Source organism: Carlito syrichta, unplaced genomic scaffold (genome assembly GCF_000164805.1).
Source record: "Carlito syrichta isolate Samal-C Ts95f unplaced genomic scaffold, Tarsius_syrichta-2.0.1 Scaffold288221, whole genome shotgun sequence".
NCBI classification, from domain to species: domain Eukaryota; kingdom Metazoa; phylum Chordata; class Mammalia; order Primates; family Tarsiidae; genus Carlito; species Carlito syrichta.
This window is the reverse complement of record NW_007232317.1, coordinates 1-19,724: the sequence shown is the minus strand read 5'-3', so window position 1 is coordinate 19,724 and position 19,724 is coordinate 1. Positions and strand designations below refer to the sequence as shown.

Genomic DNA, 19,724 nt, shown 5'->3' with positions numbered 1-19,724 from the left:
AAAGCTGTACCTTGTAGCACACATTTAGCAAAATCAGTTTCAACAGACTGAAGCCAAGGTGCTGGCAGGACCGGTGCCTTCTGGAGGGGCTGGAGGCAGTCCTTCCGTTCCTTGCCTATTTCAACATCTAGGGCTGCCTGTCGTCCTTGAATCGGGCTCCATCCTCCATGCTCAGAACACATCACTTCAACCTCTGCTTCCACCTCCACACTGCCTCTTCTGTACCCAAATCTCTCTCCACCCCTTCTAATAAGAGCACATGGCACTACACTTAAGGCCCACCCAGATACTCCTGGACAATCTCCCCATCTCAAGACCCTGAACTTAATCATGTCTGTACAGTCCCTTTGGTCATGTAAAATAACATTTGCATAATAATAACCTAATGATAATAATAAGGCTCTGGAGATTAGGACCTGAATATTTTAGGGACCACCATGCAGCCCACCACATGGACGAACCGGAACACTTAAACTGCTGATAGAATGTAAAATAGAGAGCACCTTTGGAAAGCAGTCAAGGTCTTCAAGAGTTAAACACAGAATTGCCCTACAGCACAACACTTTTACTACTTGTGTATTCAAGAAAATTAAAACCCGTGTCCACAAAAAGAGACCTGTACAAGAGTGTTCACAATAGCCACACTTATAATAGCCAAAATGAAAAAAGTCAACAAGAAAACAGAAAAATTTGTGATATAAAGGAATACTACTCAGAAACAAACAGAAAACAAAAAGAAACAAAAAGAAACAAAACAAACAGAAACAAAAAGAAAACAGAAAAAATTGTGATACAAAGGAATACTACTCAGAAACAAACATGAATGAGCTACTTAGACATAGAATAGTCTCATAAACATGCTGGGTAAAAGACAAGAAAAAATATATAGAGACTGTCTGATTCTACTGATGACTCCCCACAAAAGACAAAATAATCTAATGACATCAATGACAGACGTCAAAGATGACATCTCGGAGTTGAGGCAGGGAGGTGGGAATGCTTGGCGCACGAACAAGGTGCCTTCCTGGGAAATCAAAGCTGTTTTCCATCCTGATTATTTTTTTTTGTTCCTGTGTATCCACTGACGAATTCCTGAGTGTTTCCTCTCTTGCTTTGAGAGATCACAACTTTTACCACAACTCACAGAAATAAACACCTAGAGTTTGTGCATTTCACCAGATATGTATTACAATTCAAAAAAATTAAAAGGGTATATCTAGACAAATACATTAAAGAAACTAAGTTAAACAGACATGAGCCTAGAGGGGTCTGCCCACGGTACACAGGGACCTTGGCAAGTGTCAGTGGGTGGGGGGCATGAGGGGGGTGTCTCGTTTCGAGGAAAAAAACAGAGCCCAACGGACTCCCAATCCCAACCTTCTCTAAGAAACTGAAGGCATGGCTGCAGCATGCAGATGCCCTGAATGGCACCATCTGAACCGTGGGGCTCCACTTATATGTGAATTTTTTCCAATATGTCGGAAAATTTTTTGGAGATCTGCATCAATTTGAGAAACTCAGACGAACAATGTAGCCTAGAAATGCTGGAAAAAAAAGTATGTCATGAATGCATAAAGAATATGTAGATACCAGTCTATTTTATCATTTACTACCACACTACCATAAAACATACAGAAACCTATTATAAGTTAAAATTTATCAAGCCTTAAGGCACAGTATTTAATCATTAACTGCATCAAATTAGCTGTAGGCCATGCTGCACGACTGTCATAACTTTGTAGCCATCTCCTGCTGCCATGGAGCTGAACTCAAGTGCTGCTAGCACCCGCTCCCAACATTGAGCAGCAACTCACAAAGCCAAGTGCGGGCTCACAGCGTCACGTCGCCGAGCATCCACTCACAAGGCCGAGCACCCGCTCATAACGCCACGTGCCGCTCATCAGTTCTACTTGAGAACCCATTTTTCCAGGAAACCATAGATCACAGGAAGAGCAGCTCTCTCACAGGTCCCTGTGTGCTGTTCCCATGTTCAGTGCAATACCATAAGCCTTGCCTAACACCACAGGACCCCACGAAGTACACTAATGATGGTGGACATGCTCCCAAAAGGCAAGAAAGAAGCACACCCTCAGAGAAGACACTGAATTGCTGGACACGCACCTGCACGGAGGTCTGCTGCTGCCATCACTGCAAGAGAAATGAATCCAGTGTAAGAAGCACTGTAGAAAAAGAAAAGGGAGCTTGTGAAGCCATCCCTGCAGCTACACCAGCAGGCATGAAAACCCCACACTTTTTGTGAAATGTCATTTTACCTCATATTGAAAACGCAGCTTTTGTGTGGGTGTAGGGTTGCTATAGGAGAGGCTACCTATAGGTTCTAACGTGGCTTGAGAAAAAGCTGTCATCCTGGGACAACTTCAGGCAAAAGGAAGGTGAAGAATCTAAAGCTGGAAAATGCAATGCCAGCAAAGGATGGTTTGATAATTTTAGAGAGAAGTCTGGCTTAGCAATGTGAAGGCAGCAAGAGGAGCCGCTCTGTCAACCAAGAGGCAGTAGATGAGTTCCCAGACGCTATCGTGCAAATCGCTGAGTAGAAAGGAGATCTGCCTGAGCAGGTTTTTACTGCAGACCAAAGTGCCCTATTCCAGGAAAAAAAGGCCACAAAGGACATTTATTAGTGAGGACGAGAAGGGAGCACCAGAATTTAAGACAGGAAGGGAGAGGTTAACTCTACCGCTCTGTGCAAGTGCACCTGGGTTTATGATCAGGACTGCCCTTTTCTATAAAGCTGCTAACCCGAGCCCAGAAGGGAAAAAACAAGTGCCAGCTGCCAAGCTTCTGGATGTACAAGAAAGTCTACATGACGAGAACCTTTTTCTGGATGTTTCCATCAACACTTGTCTCTGAAGTCAGGAAGTATCTTGCCAGTAAGGGACTGACAATGCCCCGGGCAATGCCTGTGAGGTCAGGCCCAACAGCTGAATACTGTTTTCTCCATCACTCCATGAGTGCGACACCAAAGGCACTTAAGTGCTTTACTTGCCCCCAATATCACGACGTCTCTCACCTGGCCTCTAGATCAGGGGGTAGAGGTAGCTCATGACAGGTAGCACTCTATGGGAAGGCCTGTCAGCACTGTAGAAGAGAACCTGGAGAGAATGTCCCGAAAGTGTAGAGTATGCCACTGAAGACACCGTCACTGCCATAGAAAATGCCATTAAGCCCCAAACAAGAAATTCCTGCTGGAGAAAACTGTGCCCAGCAGTTGGGCCTGACTGCACAGAATTTACAACAGAGCCCCTCAAGGAAATCAAGACGGAGATGACAGGTATAGCAAGAAGGCAAGGGGAAGGGCAAAGGTTTCAAGACGTGGATGGAAGAGAAAGGAAGAGCTAACAGATACCACCCAGAGGAAAGAGCAGAAGTCGGCCTGATGGAGAAAACTGCTTCCAAACCGGCGCCAACGGTGAGGGGGAGAGTGGAAGCAGGGCCAGGAAGCAAACCAACATGAAGCAACCTGGCGGAAGGTCTGGTTACTCAAGGCCACTTCCAGCCTCCTTTCCGCATGGGCCCTTCTATGTATGATACAGGTGCTGAAACAAAGGCAAACTGCAGGCGGAAGACTGGTACCGTATAGGAACACAGCTCAGAGAAATGAAAACACAGAAAGTCAGACAGAAATGGCATACCCCCGCCCAGTGACACCAATGTGCCTGCCTCCCCCTCCCCCTCCTCCACCCCTGCCTCCCCTGAGACAGCCAGACCAAGCCCTCTTCCTCCTCCCCTCCTCCCTCCTTCTCCTACTCAGGGTGAAGATGACGAGAATGAAGAATATTATGACGCTCCACTTCCATTTCAGGAAGAGTAAATATATTTTCTCTTCCTTATGGCTTTCCTAATAACATTTTCTTTTCTCTCTCTTACTCCATTTTAAGAATACAGTGTATTATCCATGTAACATACAAAATATGTGTTACTTGACCATTTATGGTATCGGAAAGGCTTCTGGTTGACAGCAGGCTATTAGGAGTTATGTTCCTGGGAGTTGGTCTTCAAACTGAAGGTACTTAGGCCTTGACACAACTTGCTAGAAAATAACAGGCACAACTAATTAACAATCATTCACTCCCCTAAAGAAGAAAAAACAAGCAACTCAGGAGACTGGCCCAGAGTCTTGGTCTCCAAGAAGAGGCAGCACAGCAAGTCATATTTCACAAACACAGTCATATGAAACCCAAACCCTCTGTAGGGACATGCTGAACACCACATGACAATGCCACCCTGGCAACATAGGGAGCCCAGCCATGGTCTAAGCAGCACATATTTGAAGGGGTCAGTAACTAGGATTCTATGATTCTTCAGCACTACAGTAGAAAAGGCGGAGATGGGATGGGCCACAAGGCAAGAGAAGACTACAAGGCAAGCAAGAGAGCAGTGCTGGGAACCAGGCGGCAGCCCCGTCAAACCGTCCAGGGGAGACCCTACAGTGACACAGGAGCAAGCAGTGCAGCAGACAGAGCTCCCATGAATTAAAAAAAGCCAGCACGAGACCTCCATCAAACACACATGCCAACCCACCAACTGCAAGTCTGGGGCCACCTGCCCCACAGTTCCTTCCGGCCCCTGCCACTCCCACTGTGGGCCATCAAGTGCGCTCCAGCGGAGCCACGACACAAGCTTTCGCGCCACGTGGCACAGGTTCATCCTCGCTCAGAGAACATGAGCAATTCACCCTTTGGAAGGGAAAGGTGTCACAAGAGTGACAACCTACAGATTCTCATAAGGAGCCACAACCTAGATCCCGTGCACCCGCAGTTCACAACAGGGCTGACTCCCATGAGAATCTAATGCTACCGCTGATCCGACAGGAGGTGGAGCCCCATTCACTGCTCACCTCCTGCTGCGGGCCTGGCTCCTAACAGGCCGCGGACTGGTGGCAGTTCATGGCCAGGGTTGGGGACCCCTGGTGCACTGTACACGCATCACCATCCGGAGCAAGGAGGAGGAGCACAGCCAAGGTTCCACTCATGCCTCTACGTAAGCGGCTGTGTCCACTACATGGCCGGGGCAGAGGAGACACAGCAGGCTCAGCAGAGAGGGCAGATGGTGCACAAACAAGTGTGCTGCAGCTAGGCCGAGCCCAGCAGACCCCAGGCCTCCCATGCCAGCACCACGCCAGGTGTGTCCTCAGAGCAAGTCCCCTTCCAGTTAGCACGAGGAGTCCCCACTCCTTTTAAGAAACTGACAGAAAAAGCAAACCTTAAACTGAACCAGTCTAGAAGTGCCTGCCCCTTGGCTCAATTATGCTGTTCATAAGAATTTAGCCTAAGAAAGTGAATAAAAATCAAACATCTGTATAATCGGCAAAAACAAAAGGGACTCCAGTACAAGAGGGACTGTGAGGGAACAGTGTCTGTCACACTTCTGCTAGGAAAAACGTTTCTCACAAGCTGAGCTGTATTCCCAGGGACCTAAAAGTTCTCTACAAAACCTTAACGTGCTTTTTCTTCATGAAAATAGAGAACCTCTTCTTCATTTGAGCCTCTTCTGGGTCAAGTGGACAGCCACATGACCTGGTATTGCCACATGACTACAGCATCTCATGTATTGCAGCAGCGGCTATAACCACTTTGGAACTAAGTGAGCACAGAGCAACCAGCCTTTCCTGTTCGTGTCTTAGCAACCATGGCTGGCTGACATCTGCCTAATTATCTCTGGGGAATGTTTAAATTCTGTAATAAAATATTTGTCAGTAATGCCGATAACATATTTCCACTAGTTGAACATTTATTTCATTTTAAATAACTCAAGTATTATATTTAGCCAATATTTTTTGAAATGTAAACAGACTGAATGTAGGTTGACTCGCAATAGAGAGCAATATGTTCCAATTTAAAAACAAATGGAAGAAAAAATAAGAAAACTAGATTTATGATCAACTTGTTATCAAAATCTGAATGAGTCATTTACAGAATCTACAGATTTCCTTCAACAGTGTCGCAGCAAGTTCTCTGCTGAAGTTAGAAATTGTTCAACATCTGCAAGAATTGAAATCTAAGCTCAGATGCTAATTCTGTTTCTAATTCCAGCAATAAGTGATACTTACATAAAGCAGGTTCCAAAAGAACAGGAAGACTCCATCTGTACTGCTGAATAGGAAAGCTCACCAAAGAAGACCTTGGTAGAATCAGGATTCTAAGATTACTCACCAGAAAGTTTCAACTAGGTAAGAGGTCTCTGACTATCCTGAACTTGTGGTAAATGAAGCCTTCAGGTTACACCTCCACAGCATAGCTGGACAAATCACACTCTCTGCATGTTGTATTAAGCCACCATCCATACTCTCTTGGAGGCTTCCACTGTGTTTTACTTTTTAAACCCTGACATGGAGAGTGCATTACAAAAAACTTCCAAATCCTCAGAGCAGCTGCTCACACCGCACATCGACATCTCAAAGTCCCGTCGCTACTGCTTTCTGGTAGTCTTGATATCCACCAGTGTAAGCCCCCTACTCATTTTTCAAAGTTTTCAAAATTCCACAAAAACCCTATAGGACTGTGAAGGAAGTGCAATGAATCCACATTAATTTGTGAAGAACATTGTTATGACATCGAGTATTTCTATTACGAAGATGGGATTTTCCATTTATCTTGGATTTAATATCCATTTATAAGCTATGTAATTTTCGCCATAAAGGCCTCATATCTAGTCAAATACACGTATTCCTCCAGGGATCTTGGTTCGTGTTATGAGTGGGGTATTTACTTTCATTAAAAACTTAAGTCTTTTAATCATACAAACAAAAAACAAATGTAACATTGAACACCCCTGTGCTTCTCCCGCTGTCAAGTCTTAGCACTCTGCAGTATGTGCTCAGATATAAGAACAAAGCAAGGTGGACAGAGCTGAAGTCCTCACATAGCCCCTTCCAACCCCATTTCCATTCCTCTGGCTTCTCAGACACTCAGTATCTTGATGCCCACCCCAGGTTATTTAACAGCTCTGCTACCTCCTATATCAGTATAACACAGCTTTGCACATCTTATAAATGCATATGAAAGTTCACTACAGTTCATGTTGATTGGCTCTTTTACTCGGTGCTGCAACTGTCCATGCGCATGCACATGCAACCCTCAAGTCTACACCATTCATTTTAGCCATCGGGCAGAGTCCCTTGTACAGCTATTAAAGCTCACCGTCCACGCTCCTCTTGATGACCAGTTAGATTTTCAATTTCAAACTCTCACAAGCAGCCCTTAAGAACCTTGAATAGCCCGGCATATATCTCCTGATACTATGTGGAAGTTCTTCTCGGGCAGAAACGTTTAAAACTTCTTAACCAAAAGAAGTCCCACGGTGAGCAGCACATTTTGCACAGCAACCTAGTATGTACACACACACACACACACACACACACACACACACACACACACACACACACACACATTTACACACATGCTGCTCTCTGCAGTTTCTCTCAATTGAGGGTCCTGTTCCATTAGTGAGCATGAAACCAATTCTGACAAACTTTTACACTCTTGGCCACGCCCCTCCCCAACTGAGACAACATTTCCATCATCTCAGAATGTTCCCTTGTGTCCCTTTTCAGGCAACCCCTGCTGCCCCTCCCAGGAAATGAATGGCTGATGTGACTCTAACACTAAATATTAACTTTACTTGTTCTGGAAATTCATATAGATGGAATTATGTCACATGTACTCTTCTGCAGGTCTTTTTAACTAGCACTCTTTCATAAGTTAGCTTGTATTCCTTGTTTTCTAAGAATTTTTGTCAAGAACTAGTATCAAATATCATATCATTTTCTAACTCATATTATATACTTAGCTGGTTAATTTCCAAGCTCCCTATGTAAACAAGTGCACTTCAGCTGTCCCCCAATCTTAACAGTTCATGTTTTTGTCATTCTGTTCTAAATATCTTCTACTTTTCACTGAGTTGCTCTTCGACCTATACGTCTAAGCATAGGATTTTGTCTCTCTGCTCTGGACAAGAACAAAAATAGGTTTCAATATATAATTAAGAGTTGGGAAATGCTGCTGCCCTCCTATCATGTTACTTACTCAGCCACACTGGGCTTCAAGGATGTGATGTGTTCAGTGTAAATTCTCGGGAATTTGTCCACACTTGCTTTGAAGTCTAGTCTGTAACTGATGTTTGCAAAATCCCATGGGTACTTGCAGAGAATGTTCTGCCATTGTCAGGTGCTTGCTAACTGGACTCTTCCAATCCTTTATACTCTTGTAACTTTTTAATCCACCTTTTCTTAAATTGCTGAGAGATGTGCTATAATTTCCTACTGCAATCAGGGATCTGTTGATACATCCATATACCTCTGCCAGTTTCACCTTAGAAGGTACACCCAGCGCACCCTGTCCATTCCCTTGCTTTTAAGCTACATCATCATACTTTTCGAGGAGTACCTCTACTCATAGAAAGCACTGAGTCAGAAGACTACAGACATGTGCCACCACGACCAGCTCATCTTTGATTTTTTTTTTGCAGAAACAAAGTTGCGCTATTTTACGCAGGCTGGTCTTGAACTCCTGGGCTCAAGTGATTCTCCCACCTTGGTCTCCAAAAGTGCTAGGATTACAGGAGTGAGCCACCATGCCCCAGTCACACTCTTACATTCTTTTTAGTGGAAAACTTTAACTCATCATTGGGTTGCAGGTGAAGACAGCAGCCTATTACAAGCCATAACAAATGAATTTTTTGAAACCAGAATCTAACGATAGGGAAGAGGCAAGGAGAAAACAGAAACAAAACCGTATTCAATGGAAAACCAATAAGGAACAACTGTGAACTGATCAGAGACTAAGAACTCCAGGCTAACTGCAGGGAAAGCTTAAACGTGTCCTGCTCACACAGAATCCCCAGAAAGTTCAGGAACCAACGTACCTGTCAGAGCAAGAGTGAAGGCTATGAAGGGGGCGGAAGATACAACAGGACTGGGGAAGAGCCTCTGGAGGAAGACCCTGAGGATCCTTGGCCCCACTGGACACCTCGGTGTTTATCTCTGCAGAGGGTGAAAACAGCATCCCAGACTAGGAGCCAGCCTGGGCCTCCTCAAGAAGAAAAGGAGGAAGAGCCGGGCTCGGTGGCTCAGCCCGTAATCCCACACTTTGGGAGGCTGAGGTGAGTGGATTGCCTGAGCCCGTGGGTTCAAGACCTGCCCGGGCAGGCGGGACCTCATCTCTACAATAAATCAAAAAAATTAGCCGGGCATGATAGCCCGTGCCTGTAGTTCCAGCTACCTGGAAGGCTGAGGCAGAAGGTTCACCGGAGCCCAGCAGGTAGAGGCTGCAGTGGCCGGAAGCATGCCACCGCACTCCAGTCTGGGCAACAGAGTGAGACTCCAGCTCAAAAAAAAAAAAAAGAAAGAAAGAAAGAAAGAAAAGGAGGAACAGAGAGCACAGCACACAGAGCTTGTGGACTCAACCCTTGCTCCATGCTTCTGGCTCCCCAATACCAGTCAGACTTCTGCCTCTTCCCCGGGCACTGGAGAGGGAGGAAAGCCCAAGAGGAGAGGCATCCCAGTGGAAACGTTGAGAGTCCACCAGCCACAGCCTGTCTGATCACCAGGGTGACACAGAGAGGGGATCAGCTCCACCCACAGGTTTAGTTCTGGTCAGCATTTAGACCCCTCCTTCTTACTCAAGGATTACTTTGATTATCTGAAGAAAAATGGAAAACAAAAGCAAGAAAATGCAGCTTTAAGAAAATTGAGACCCTACAAAAACAGAAAACATTTTAACCCTTTGCACTCAGATGTCCCCTCTGAGGGGACACCATACAACTAGCAAACCACTCAGATGTCCCCTTTCAGGAGCCAAAAAGGGATTGCTGATGATAACACAGGACAAACTGATGCCAGAGCAAATTTTTTGAAAATGTACGTCTCCTTGATGTTTTCCATCCAAATTGCTTGAAAAAGCAAATAAAGAGATGGAATATATGCTGACATACGATCGATCAGCTGAGAAGTGGTTTCCAGGAATCACCAGTGCATCCTTCCACATCTCCTTCCAACAAAAGACTGAATGATAAATTACACACTATCAATGTGGGAAGAAGAAAACCAGACTGCACTGTCTGCTCCAAGAAAAAAACACCAGTCACACAAATTACTATTGCACAACACATATCAGTGACCCTGGCTATGCATGTCGGTGACTGTGTCACACGTTACCACATGTCAGAAAAACGTGAGATATACAATTTTGACTTTTTTGTCATAAACAAATTCCTCAAGGTCCAAAATTCCAGTACAAGCCAAATATCATTACAACAAAATAACTGGTTCCAGCACTGTACTATTTATTATGAAGGAATTCGTTTTCCGCCATTTTATAAAACAGTGTGGTTGAGTTGCTGGTAGGTGGCCCACAAGCTGTCTCCAAGTGGAAAGGGTTAAAAATTCTCACTACAGCCAGAGCCACGAGCAGACACAGCCCGGAAGCAGAAGCTGTATGCCCTCTAAGTGAGCACTCGGAGAGCAGACTGGCTCCGGGTGGCCTGGCAGCTCATGACAGCAGGCACAGACAACATCAACAGCAGGGCTGGAAGATAAAGGAGAGAAAATCTTCCCGAAAGCAGAAAAGGAAGATGCAGAAGAGCAAAGTGACGAAAAATGGAGATCCACTGGAGGCCCAATGTCCTAAGAGGAGGCCCCGAGACACAGCGACGATAGAGCGCAGGGTCCAATGAGAAAACCAAGAAGCCACACATGGAAAGGCCCGCCGAGACTCCAGGCCACAGATGAACACACACCTGCACCAAGGCCAATGCAGCAACACTTCTGGTGCCAAGGACGAAGAAAGGGCCAGAAGTTCCAAGGAGAAAAGAGGGCTCTACAGGTAACAATCACAGCAGCAGTGAGTCAAGTCATGATTCTAGGAGAGGAAAACATGACTTCCAACCTAGACTCTGACCCCAGCTAGGGTTAGGGCAGGGCTAGAAGGCAATTCCAGACATGCAACGTTTCCACTGCAACACACTCTCCGGGAAGGCCCTGAGGATATGTTTCATCAAAAGGAGAGGGCAGCCAGGTGCGGTGGCTCAGCCTGTAATCCCAACACTTTAGGAGACCAAGGAGAGTGGATCGCCTGAGTCCACAGGTTTGAGACCAGCCCGGGCAACTTAGAGAGATCTCATCTCTACAATAAGTCAAAACTTAGCCAGGCTAGGTGGTGCGCACCTCTAGTCCCGGCTACGTGGAAGCCTTAAGGCAGAAGGATCACTGGAGCCCAGCAGGTCGACTCTGGGTGAGAGTGAGACTCCAACTCAAAAAGGGGGGCGGGGGGCAGTAAAACAGGAAAATAAGAGACCCAGCAAGGGAGAGATGGAGGAAGGCCACGGCATACAGGTCAAGAGGGCAAGGTGCCAGCTGAGGACGAGGACGAGGTGTCAGGCAGCTGGTGTGAGATGGAGAAGATTCCAAGAAGCAGCCAAGATCACACCCTAGGGAGCAAACCCGACACAAGTCACGAACACATCACTGGCACGTGGAGACCATGCTGGTGACGGCAAGTGGACAAGGCATGAGGAAGCCAGGAGCACAGACAGACTGCTCTCCACTGGAGTCTCGGCGAGGGGCATTCAAGCCCAGGCGCTAAGGCAAGAGAACACACCCCTCCTGGGCAGCAGAAGCACCGTCGTGCCTGTATCCACAGGAGCATGGCATTTCTCTAGACCAATGCCGCCCAACAGAAGCAGAATGTAAGGCACGTGTCAGTAGCAAGTTACAACAGTGAAGCCAGGGAGCCACAGTCAGTTTGGGCTGTCATCCCAAAGCACCCAGACTGGGTGGCTTGTAAATAACAAAAACTGACTTCCCTCAGCTAAGGGCGCAAGCCTGCGACCCAGGCGTGGCACTGGCAGGCTGGGGTGGCACCCTCCTCTGGGCTGCAGCCTTCTCACGGTACCTGCATGTGGAGGAGAGGGCACTCCTTGGGGCCTCTGTGGGGGGCAATAACCCCTCTCTCACCAAGGCACCACCCTCCTGACCCATGACTTCCTAACACCCTCATGCGAGCAGCTGCAGGAGGAAATCCAGAATTTTAATCATTTGATACCTGTATTATTTTAACTCACTATATCCAAAATGTTCTCAGGTCAACACACAGTCAGTGTGTATCTGACCTACGTTTTTGGGCCAAGTGTTAGAAATCCAGTGTGTATTCACACCTGTGGGCCAGTTCAAGTCAGAGCAGATGCCTCTCAAGTGCTCCATGGCCACACGCGGCCAGCAGCTGCTGTGCCAGACAGAGCAGTGTTGCAGGACACATGAGCGCTCATAGCATCGGCACCATTTCTAGAGAACGGAACTGGCAGCAGGAGGCAGGGATGTGAGAGAGACTCGCTTTTCTCAGTAGACTACTTTGCTTCTTCTGACTTCTACTCCATGTGCATGTATCACTTATTCAATAACGAGTAAAGTACACTCTCTAAATAAATGACACATGCTGGTATTCCCTGACCTACTCCTAGAAATCTATCGTATCTTATAGACACAACTGCACAGATGCAAAATGATGATAAACAAAGTTATTTGCTGCAGCACTGCTGCTAACAGCACAAGGCTGCAAGTCGTTAAATGGCCATCAATACAGACACCCACAGAAAATAATAATATACCACTCAAGAAAAAAAGGCACTTGTTACATACTGTCCTGGAATCACCTGTAAGACACATTGTTCAGTGACACATATAACCGTTTGTACTACGAGGTAATAAAAATATATAATCTCTGGAACAATATGCAAAATAACTGGCGAAGCTACTTGCCTTTGGAAAGGCAATTAGGTGGCAAGGAACAGTCTGGCAAGGAGACTGGTCACTGTTTAGTCTTTGGATTTCAAATTACAGCATATCACCTTTTCAGATCTGCCAGGCTCCACTGAAGCCACAGCTCCTTCCCGGTCCTTCGGCCCTGTGGTGGTCCCCAAGTCCACCTCAAGAGAAGTTTCTTGCTGGGCTTGGTGGCTCAGCCTGTAATCCCGTGCTTTGGGAGGCTGAGGTGAGTGGATTACCTGAGTCCATGGGTTCGAGACCCGTCCGGGTAACTTGGCGAGACCTCATCTCTACAATAAATAAAAAAAATTAGCCGGGCGTGGTAGCGCTCGCCTGTAGTTCCAGCTACTTAGAAGGCTAAGGCGGAAGGATCACCCGAGCCCAAGAGGTTGAGGCGGTGGCCAAGAGCATGCCCTCCAGCCTGGGTGACAGAGTGAGACTCCAACTCAAAAAAAAAAAAAAAAAAAAGAGAAGCTTCTCTAGACACCTACGCAGAGGGGCATGAGGTCTTTCTCCCAGAAGCCTGGGTGTTTCAATGGGGTCCAAGCAGGTGTACATATCCGGCCACTGTAGTCTTGGCATGTCACTGCCCTGGCTCTGTCTCCTTCCCTTGAACGGCATCACCAACTCACCCTATCTCTACTGATGGCCCCAAGGCCGGGACTGATGGGTTTTTCTCAATGTCTGGGACCTGGGCACTTTCTCTCTTAAGGTCCACTATGCACAAAAGAGAAAACCTATCTTTTATTTCATCCAACATTCCCATGTGTCTACAGTAGGAGGAATGGCCCAACCCGTGTCTGTGTCGTTTTAAGAAGTTCAGACAAAGAGAGCATAGGCAGGAATGGCAAACACGGCAGAAAGCAGCATGATCACTGAGAAAGGCCTTAATGCCACAGTCCCTCTCCAAGGGGAAGACTGGCTAAGAACACGTCAGTCAGTCAAGAACAGAGAAAGCAAATGGAGACTGCACTCTTACAAGGTATGGAGAAAAGAGGAATTTCAAAAATGTTCAAACTCAGAGAAATACAAAATGTTTCCCAGATACCTATGCGAACTTTTACTTCAAAAGAAAATCAAAGTTAATTATTTCAAAATAGATACCTTAAACATGATGACGTGGCCTCACAGAAAAGTCACCGTTATCATTGGTCCTCTGGATCAGGGTTCTGAATCCACCAGTTTAACCAATCACAGGCCAAAAATATTTGGAAAAGAACTGCATGCACTGAACATGCACAGACTTTTTTCTTGCCAGGATTTCTTAAACAGTACAGCATGGCAACTACCTACACAGCATCACACTGCACTCGGTATTAAGTCATCTAGAGCTGTCCGAAGGTACACAGGCAGGTGTGCAGAGGAGCCTGAGCACTCTCAGATCTGGGGGTCCACAGGAGGTCCTGAGGAATCCCCCATGGAGACGGAGGGACAGTCGTGTCAGAGTTTTGGCTGCCTACATTCAAACAGATCACAGGGCACAGCAGCACCAGCATCATCGATGGCTGGGGACTTCACAACCATCTGAGTCAGAGAAGTCACTCATTAGTCATCAGGACAACAGAAAGCATTAAAATACATAAAAACCAATGCTGGCAAACAGATTTCTCAGTCCTCACTGTCACGATGCTCTCGCCGAAGCGGAAGCTAGTAAGGAGAAGCACTGTCCACAGGGACTGAGGCAGGCCCCACGGAGCATGACAGGCAGAGAGCCTTTCAGACAAAGCCAATAGGTAACGCCGGTGCCTGATGGACTGTCAATTCCAACAGAGAGTCTGAGTTCAACCCTATTTCAGGGCAAGGCCACATCACAAGGGACTGCTGGGCAGAGGTGGCCACTTTTGTGCTACGAGCTCCTCCCACCAGCCGTGAATGAGCTGTGGGGACGCGTCACTCTGATCAGCCTGTAAACACAACTGACATACTGGTTCACCATCCCCAGACTGCAAAGCAGCACTCATCACAAGACTACTCAGGTCCAGACTCAAATCAGCATGAGCAGTAAGTACTCCAAAGGCCCTTCAAGTTCCCAGAGTCTGTCTCGACCCTCTCCCAAAGCAGCAACCAACACCCCCATCAAGTTATGTGGTCAGGCTGCAGAAGTTCATCTACAGCAAAGGCTAGAGCTCGCTGTCCAAGAGAACCTTCAGCCATGATGGGAACGTCCTGCACCTGCGCTGTCCAATATGGCAGTCATCAGACACACCCGCTATCTAACCACAGACCAAGGTAAAATAAAACGTAGCACCCAGCTCCTCAGTTGGGGACCACACTTCAGGGCTAACACCCACCCAGGCGGCAGCTGCCTGTGAAGACAGGGCAGCCGAGGCCAAGGCTTCTCTAACCCCCGCGGGCCCCCAGTGGTGCTTTGAGGGCTCCCTGGGGAAGGACAGAGGAAACTCACCAGGCAGGACTTCCGCAGCTGCCTTCTCCCTCCAGAGTGCCCCTCCTGCCACCTGTTTTGCATCTTGGAACTCTGCACATTTATCCCGAAAGGCTTCCTGGCGGCTGCGCACAGGTGACACATGCTAGAAATCTGAGCACTGCTGGCAGAAACGGCCAGCACTCAAACCAGACCAAAGCTGGACCTCCTGGCACAAGAAAAGAACTGGCGGCCAGCATGAAGGACAGCCACCTCTGTGGAGGGAGTGCAGGAGTCGGTCTCAACACTCACAGCCACAGCCGTGGCACCTCTGGTCAACAACAAGCCTCACCAGCTCACCCAGGCCGAGGAGAGCTCTGTGCAGCCTGTGTCAGGAGCTCACCTGAGACACTGCAAGTCAGGTTCCCCACACCGTGAAATGACAGCCGCCATCAAGAAGGAGTGTCTCGTACTCACCAGACCCTAGCCATCACCTCCAGCAGGCTTCTGGAAAGAACTGAAGCCAAACATGAAGGACAAGCACACCCTGCCACAAGGGCAAATCACGGGAGCATAGTCCATTCCACTACTGCCGCAGACCTGGAGCCTTTTTGACTTGAGGGACTCAAGGTAGTGAACACATGGACTTCCGCGAGGTCCCCCAAGACTCTTCTTTCTTCCTAACTGAATAAACCACACTGGAAACCAATCCCCTCACCCCGCCCCCGCCCAGATGGAGGAAGGCAGGGCACAGCAGAGGACTCAAGGACAGGCAGGTTTTCACATGCAAACAAGACTCTTCAGGGCAATGGAATCCCAGATTTTGAAAAATGACGGAGCAACCTGAGAAAATTAGTGACAGCCTCACAGGAAATTCACAAATTTTAATGAGAATGGATCACTTTAGGATTCCCATCTTCTGAAAAACACAAAGCTAAAGCTACTTCAAGTCTGTGTCCTATCAAAGAGGCTGGATCACAAATAAGAGGAACCCGCTAAACTAGGAGAAACACTCCAGAAAGAGAGGCGAGCTCACAGTCAGAATTGCCCTAACATTTCTGGCTACCTGATGTAGCCAGAGGCACTGTCTAAACACACCTGGCTTGGACAAATGACATTCTCCCTACGTGAAATTGGCGAACTGAAGCTGAGAGCTATCACTGAGATGGGAATCTGGAATCAGCATTGAAAAATGCCATGTGAAACACATCACCATTACACCAATCTGAAAAAATGATCAAAATTCATCAGTGAAACACGATAAGCCTCTAACTGTGCATTTGTAAATAAGAAAGGTTGGATTACCTTTGTACTACTGCTAAAAAACAGCCCTATTTGTCACAGCCAAGGCTGCATACCACGAGGTGACCAATCCTTACCTGATGGAGTGGATGGCTTAGAAAGCAGCCCCAGGTGAGAAGGAAAAAGAGCCCTGAGAATCACCAAAGCCTGTCCTGGAGAGCAGTCACAATGGAGGCGTCAAGATGCCCTCAGAGACTGGCCAACCCTTGCTCTGTCCTGGAAATCTCCAACTCAATCTCAAAGCCTGAAATAAAAGTTTTCTGCATGGCACTCTGCAGACTGACCCCCAAAATGAGTTCCTCTGAAAGAAAAAAAAAGTGTGGCCCAGTCTTCATGCAGGCGGGCATGAGGGCTGCTCGGTGTGGAATCATGCTCCCTGGATGGTGAGTCGGGGAACACCCTGGTCACACACAGCAGATACTGAGGTCCCTCAGGAAGGAGCACTCCACCCTTCCCGAGTGTCTGTCATTGCCTGCACAACACGCTCACATATGTGCTGGAGATTTCTACACCCTGAAAAGCTTTTCCCAAACACGATTTAAGCTCACTGGTGGACATGCACTGCTGGGCTCCCAGACCAGTCCTGCGCGGAATGGCCTCGGAAGCTCTGGACAGGCTGTGGATATTTGTCTTGGGTCCTGCAGATGATCCCACCATCCTCTTCAGCTGTTATCAGCTATTCCTAACAATAGACAGTAACAGCTTCACGACCTCCGACCCACCCTGCCACACCCTGCCACACCCCCACAACCCTTCGCACACACAGTCTACTTGATTCCAATCTACTGTGTGTTTAGAAGCCAGAACATTCTATGTGTTAGAAACACTTTCAATAATGCTAGCAGGCCCTGACAGGGTCTCAAGGCTCTCTGTGCTTCAGGTATGGACTGGGCGCTCTGGTTGCCATGCCTCTGATGCTCAGCGTCTGCTAGGAGGACAGGGTAGGCAAACTTCCTGGGTGAGGAGCCCAGACAAAAGCCATGGCTGGAGAGAAGAAGAGATCATCTCAGGTGACATTCTGGGTACCCGAATCCCCAGCAGACTAAGACAGAGGGGTTATTACCTCTATTTCCGTCATAAGCAGCAACTCGCCCCATGTTGTAACTGAGAAACTGGATACTAGTCTGAGGCTCTGACCCTGAATGAAACCCAGGCTGCCTCTCCACGACGCAAGGTACTGCCCAGGCCGTATTCTCCGTCTGACTAGTTGTTTCTACACTCGATTCCTGGTCCTTCCACTGGACCCTGACTGGCCCAAGTTTGCTTCCTCTCCTTGCCCAGTTTCCGTAACTGAATGGCAATGGAGAACCCGACCAAGGCCACATGGAGCCCAGCTCTGCAGTGTGCCACTGCTCAGCAGCAAGCGTGCTTCTCAGAGGCTGACACGGCTTCTGTGTGTACAGATGGCAAAATGAGTGCCAAGCTCCCCCAGCGCACAGTTCCCAGTGACACCAGGTTCACACACCTGCCAGGGGATGCCCTCTACAGGACAGGAGCAATGGCAGCCGAGGGGGGGCGCGCCTCAGGCCGCTGGGGGATGAGCACAGCATCCCCTTTCACTCTCCACCCAGAGAGGCAGGTGGGGGCAGGAGGTCCACTCTTAATTCCATCAGGAAGGGGTGCTCGTTTGCTGTTAGTTACTTCATTGCCTAATGCAGAGCCTGACACACAGAAAAAGCTGCTTGCTACATAAATGAGCAAATGTTCCTTGCTCAGTAAATACAAGGTATCTGTTGCACAGACTCCTGACTCTCCTGAAACTGGCGGGATTCATTCCCCTTCACATTTGCTGGCTTGCCTTTGCAAGACTTACAGCAAACACTTTTCCCCCTACAGAGACAAAGGGCCTGAAAACAGCTCCTCCACTCCCATCAAAAGACCTGCAGCCTTAACTGAAAGACAAGCCTCTCCTCTCAAACTGTCCCAAGTCCCTATCTGCTGGATGGCACACACACAGCTTTCCCGGGCATCACAAAAGGCCTGGATAGAAGAGTGGCTGCAGAACCAGGCTTGTGGAGTCCTAGGGCATAAAGCCAACAAAACCAGAACTGATAAGGAACACCCGCAGACCCGAAAACTGGCCAGGTGCAAAAATGTAGGAACATGACAGGTCTCTGGCCGGCAGTTTATGCAGTTAAATGGATGTGTTTTCTTTCCACACACACATATTCCCCCAAACGTCAGTAAGATTACAGCAACATAATTTTAGCATTTACATACGAAAAAGAAAAGGGGCCACCCTCTTGCCACCTGAAGTAGAAAGCACCTTTGTCCCTGTGAAAGAGAACTTCTGCTGAGATACACGGAACTTCTGCTGAGATACACAACACCCCAACACTCCTTGGTAAGAGTAAAAGCACATACCAGGACTGACAAGCCACAGACAACAGGAAGTCACCAGCACAGCTTAAGAGACTTGATTTTGCGACCCTCACAGACTGCGCAGATTTGCCCACTTGTGACTAGGTGCGGGTAACAACACCGAGAACCCAAAATCTGATCCTCTACGGTGAGAAGCCACTTTAGAAGGCGCAGCACGGAAATGCACGAGCACAATCTCACTAAAACAAGCCCAGAAACGACTGCTTCCCACTACCTTACATCAATTAAACCCAGCTCACGAGCTGCCCTAAGCGCAAGCCCAGCAGAGTTCAACACCCAGGTGCCAGTGCGTGGCCCCCGCAGAAAGCCCAAGCACACGACCTGTTTACGCTCACCCCCACGGCTCTGATGGCAATGACCAAGACGTTCAGGGCCTCAGCAGGATCACTCCGAACGAGACACAAACGCTTGCTAAGTCACCCTGGGCTAAGAAAATTCTGTAAGTATTTCGCAGGGGTGTTTTGAAGGCAAAAGAAAAAAGCCGACTAGACACGTGGACGAAGCGCATTCTCAGTCACCCCGGGGTCCAGTGCTTCGCTAACTCGCGAATTAAAACTGCTCAGCTATCTGACTTACCCACCTCCCTGTAAGATGGACAGCTGGCTACATGGGGTCAGAGGGACGAGCAGATATACGTCCTGCACCGTAATGAGCAACGCACTCTCCTCCTAGGCCCAAGGAAAGCGTCCTCCTCGCAGCGACAGCCCGCTCGGTCCACAGGAGAGCAGAAGCGGGGAGGAACGCCGGACACGAACTCCGCTGCGGGCCGCTTCTGGATAGAGGGGGTCGCTCCGAGTAATCTACGGGCAAGGGCGCGACTTACGTCGCCCGGAAAGTTTCAACCCGGACCCAGGCTGCTCCGGGCGTCGCGCGAGACGGACCCGGCCGCCGGCACCTCGCGGG

At 48.1% G+C, this 19,724-nt stretch overlaps 1 protein-coding gene across 3 annotated transcripts in view; it reads right to left on the bottom strand.

Annotated features, from left to right (window-relative positions):
* LOC103255534 (mothers against decapentaplegic homolog 2) overlaps nt 1-19,460 on the bottom strand; it is an 81,489-nt gene extending 62,029 nt beyond the window's left edge. For all 3 annotated transcript variants that reach the window (XM_008053515.1, XM_008053517.1, XM_008053516.1), the window contains exon 1: nt 19,402-19,460. The gene's annotated coding sequence lies outside the window, so the exon portion shown is untranslated. The remainder of the gene's footprint in view (nt 1-19,401) is intronic.
* Between the last annotated feature and the right edge of the window lie 264 nt (nt 19,461-19,724).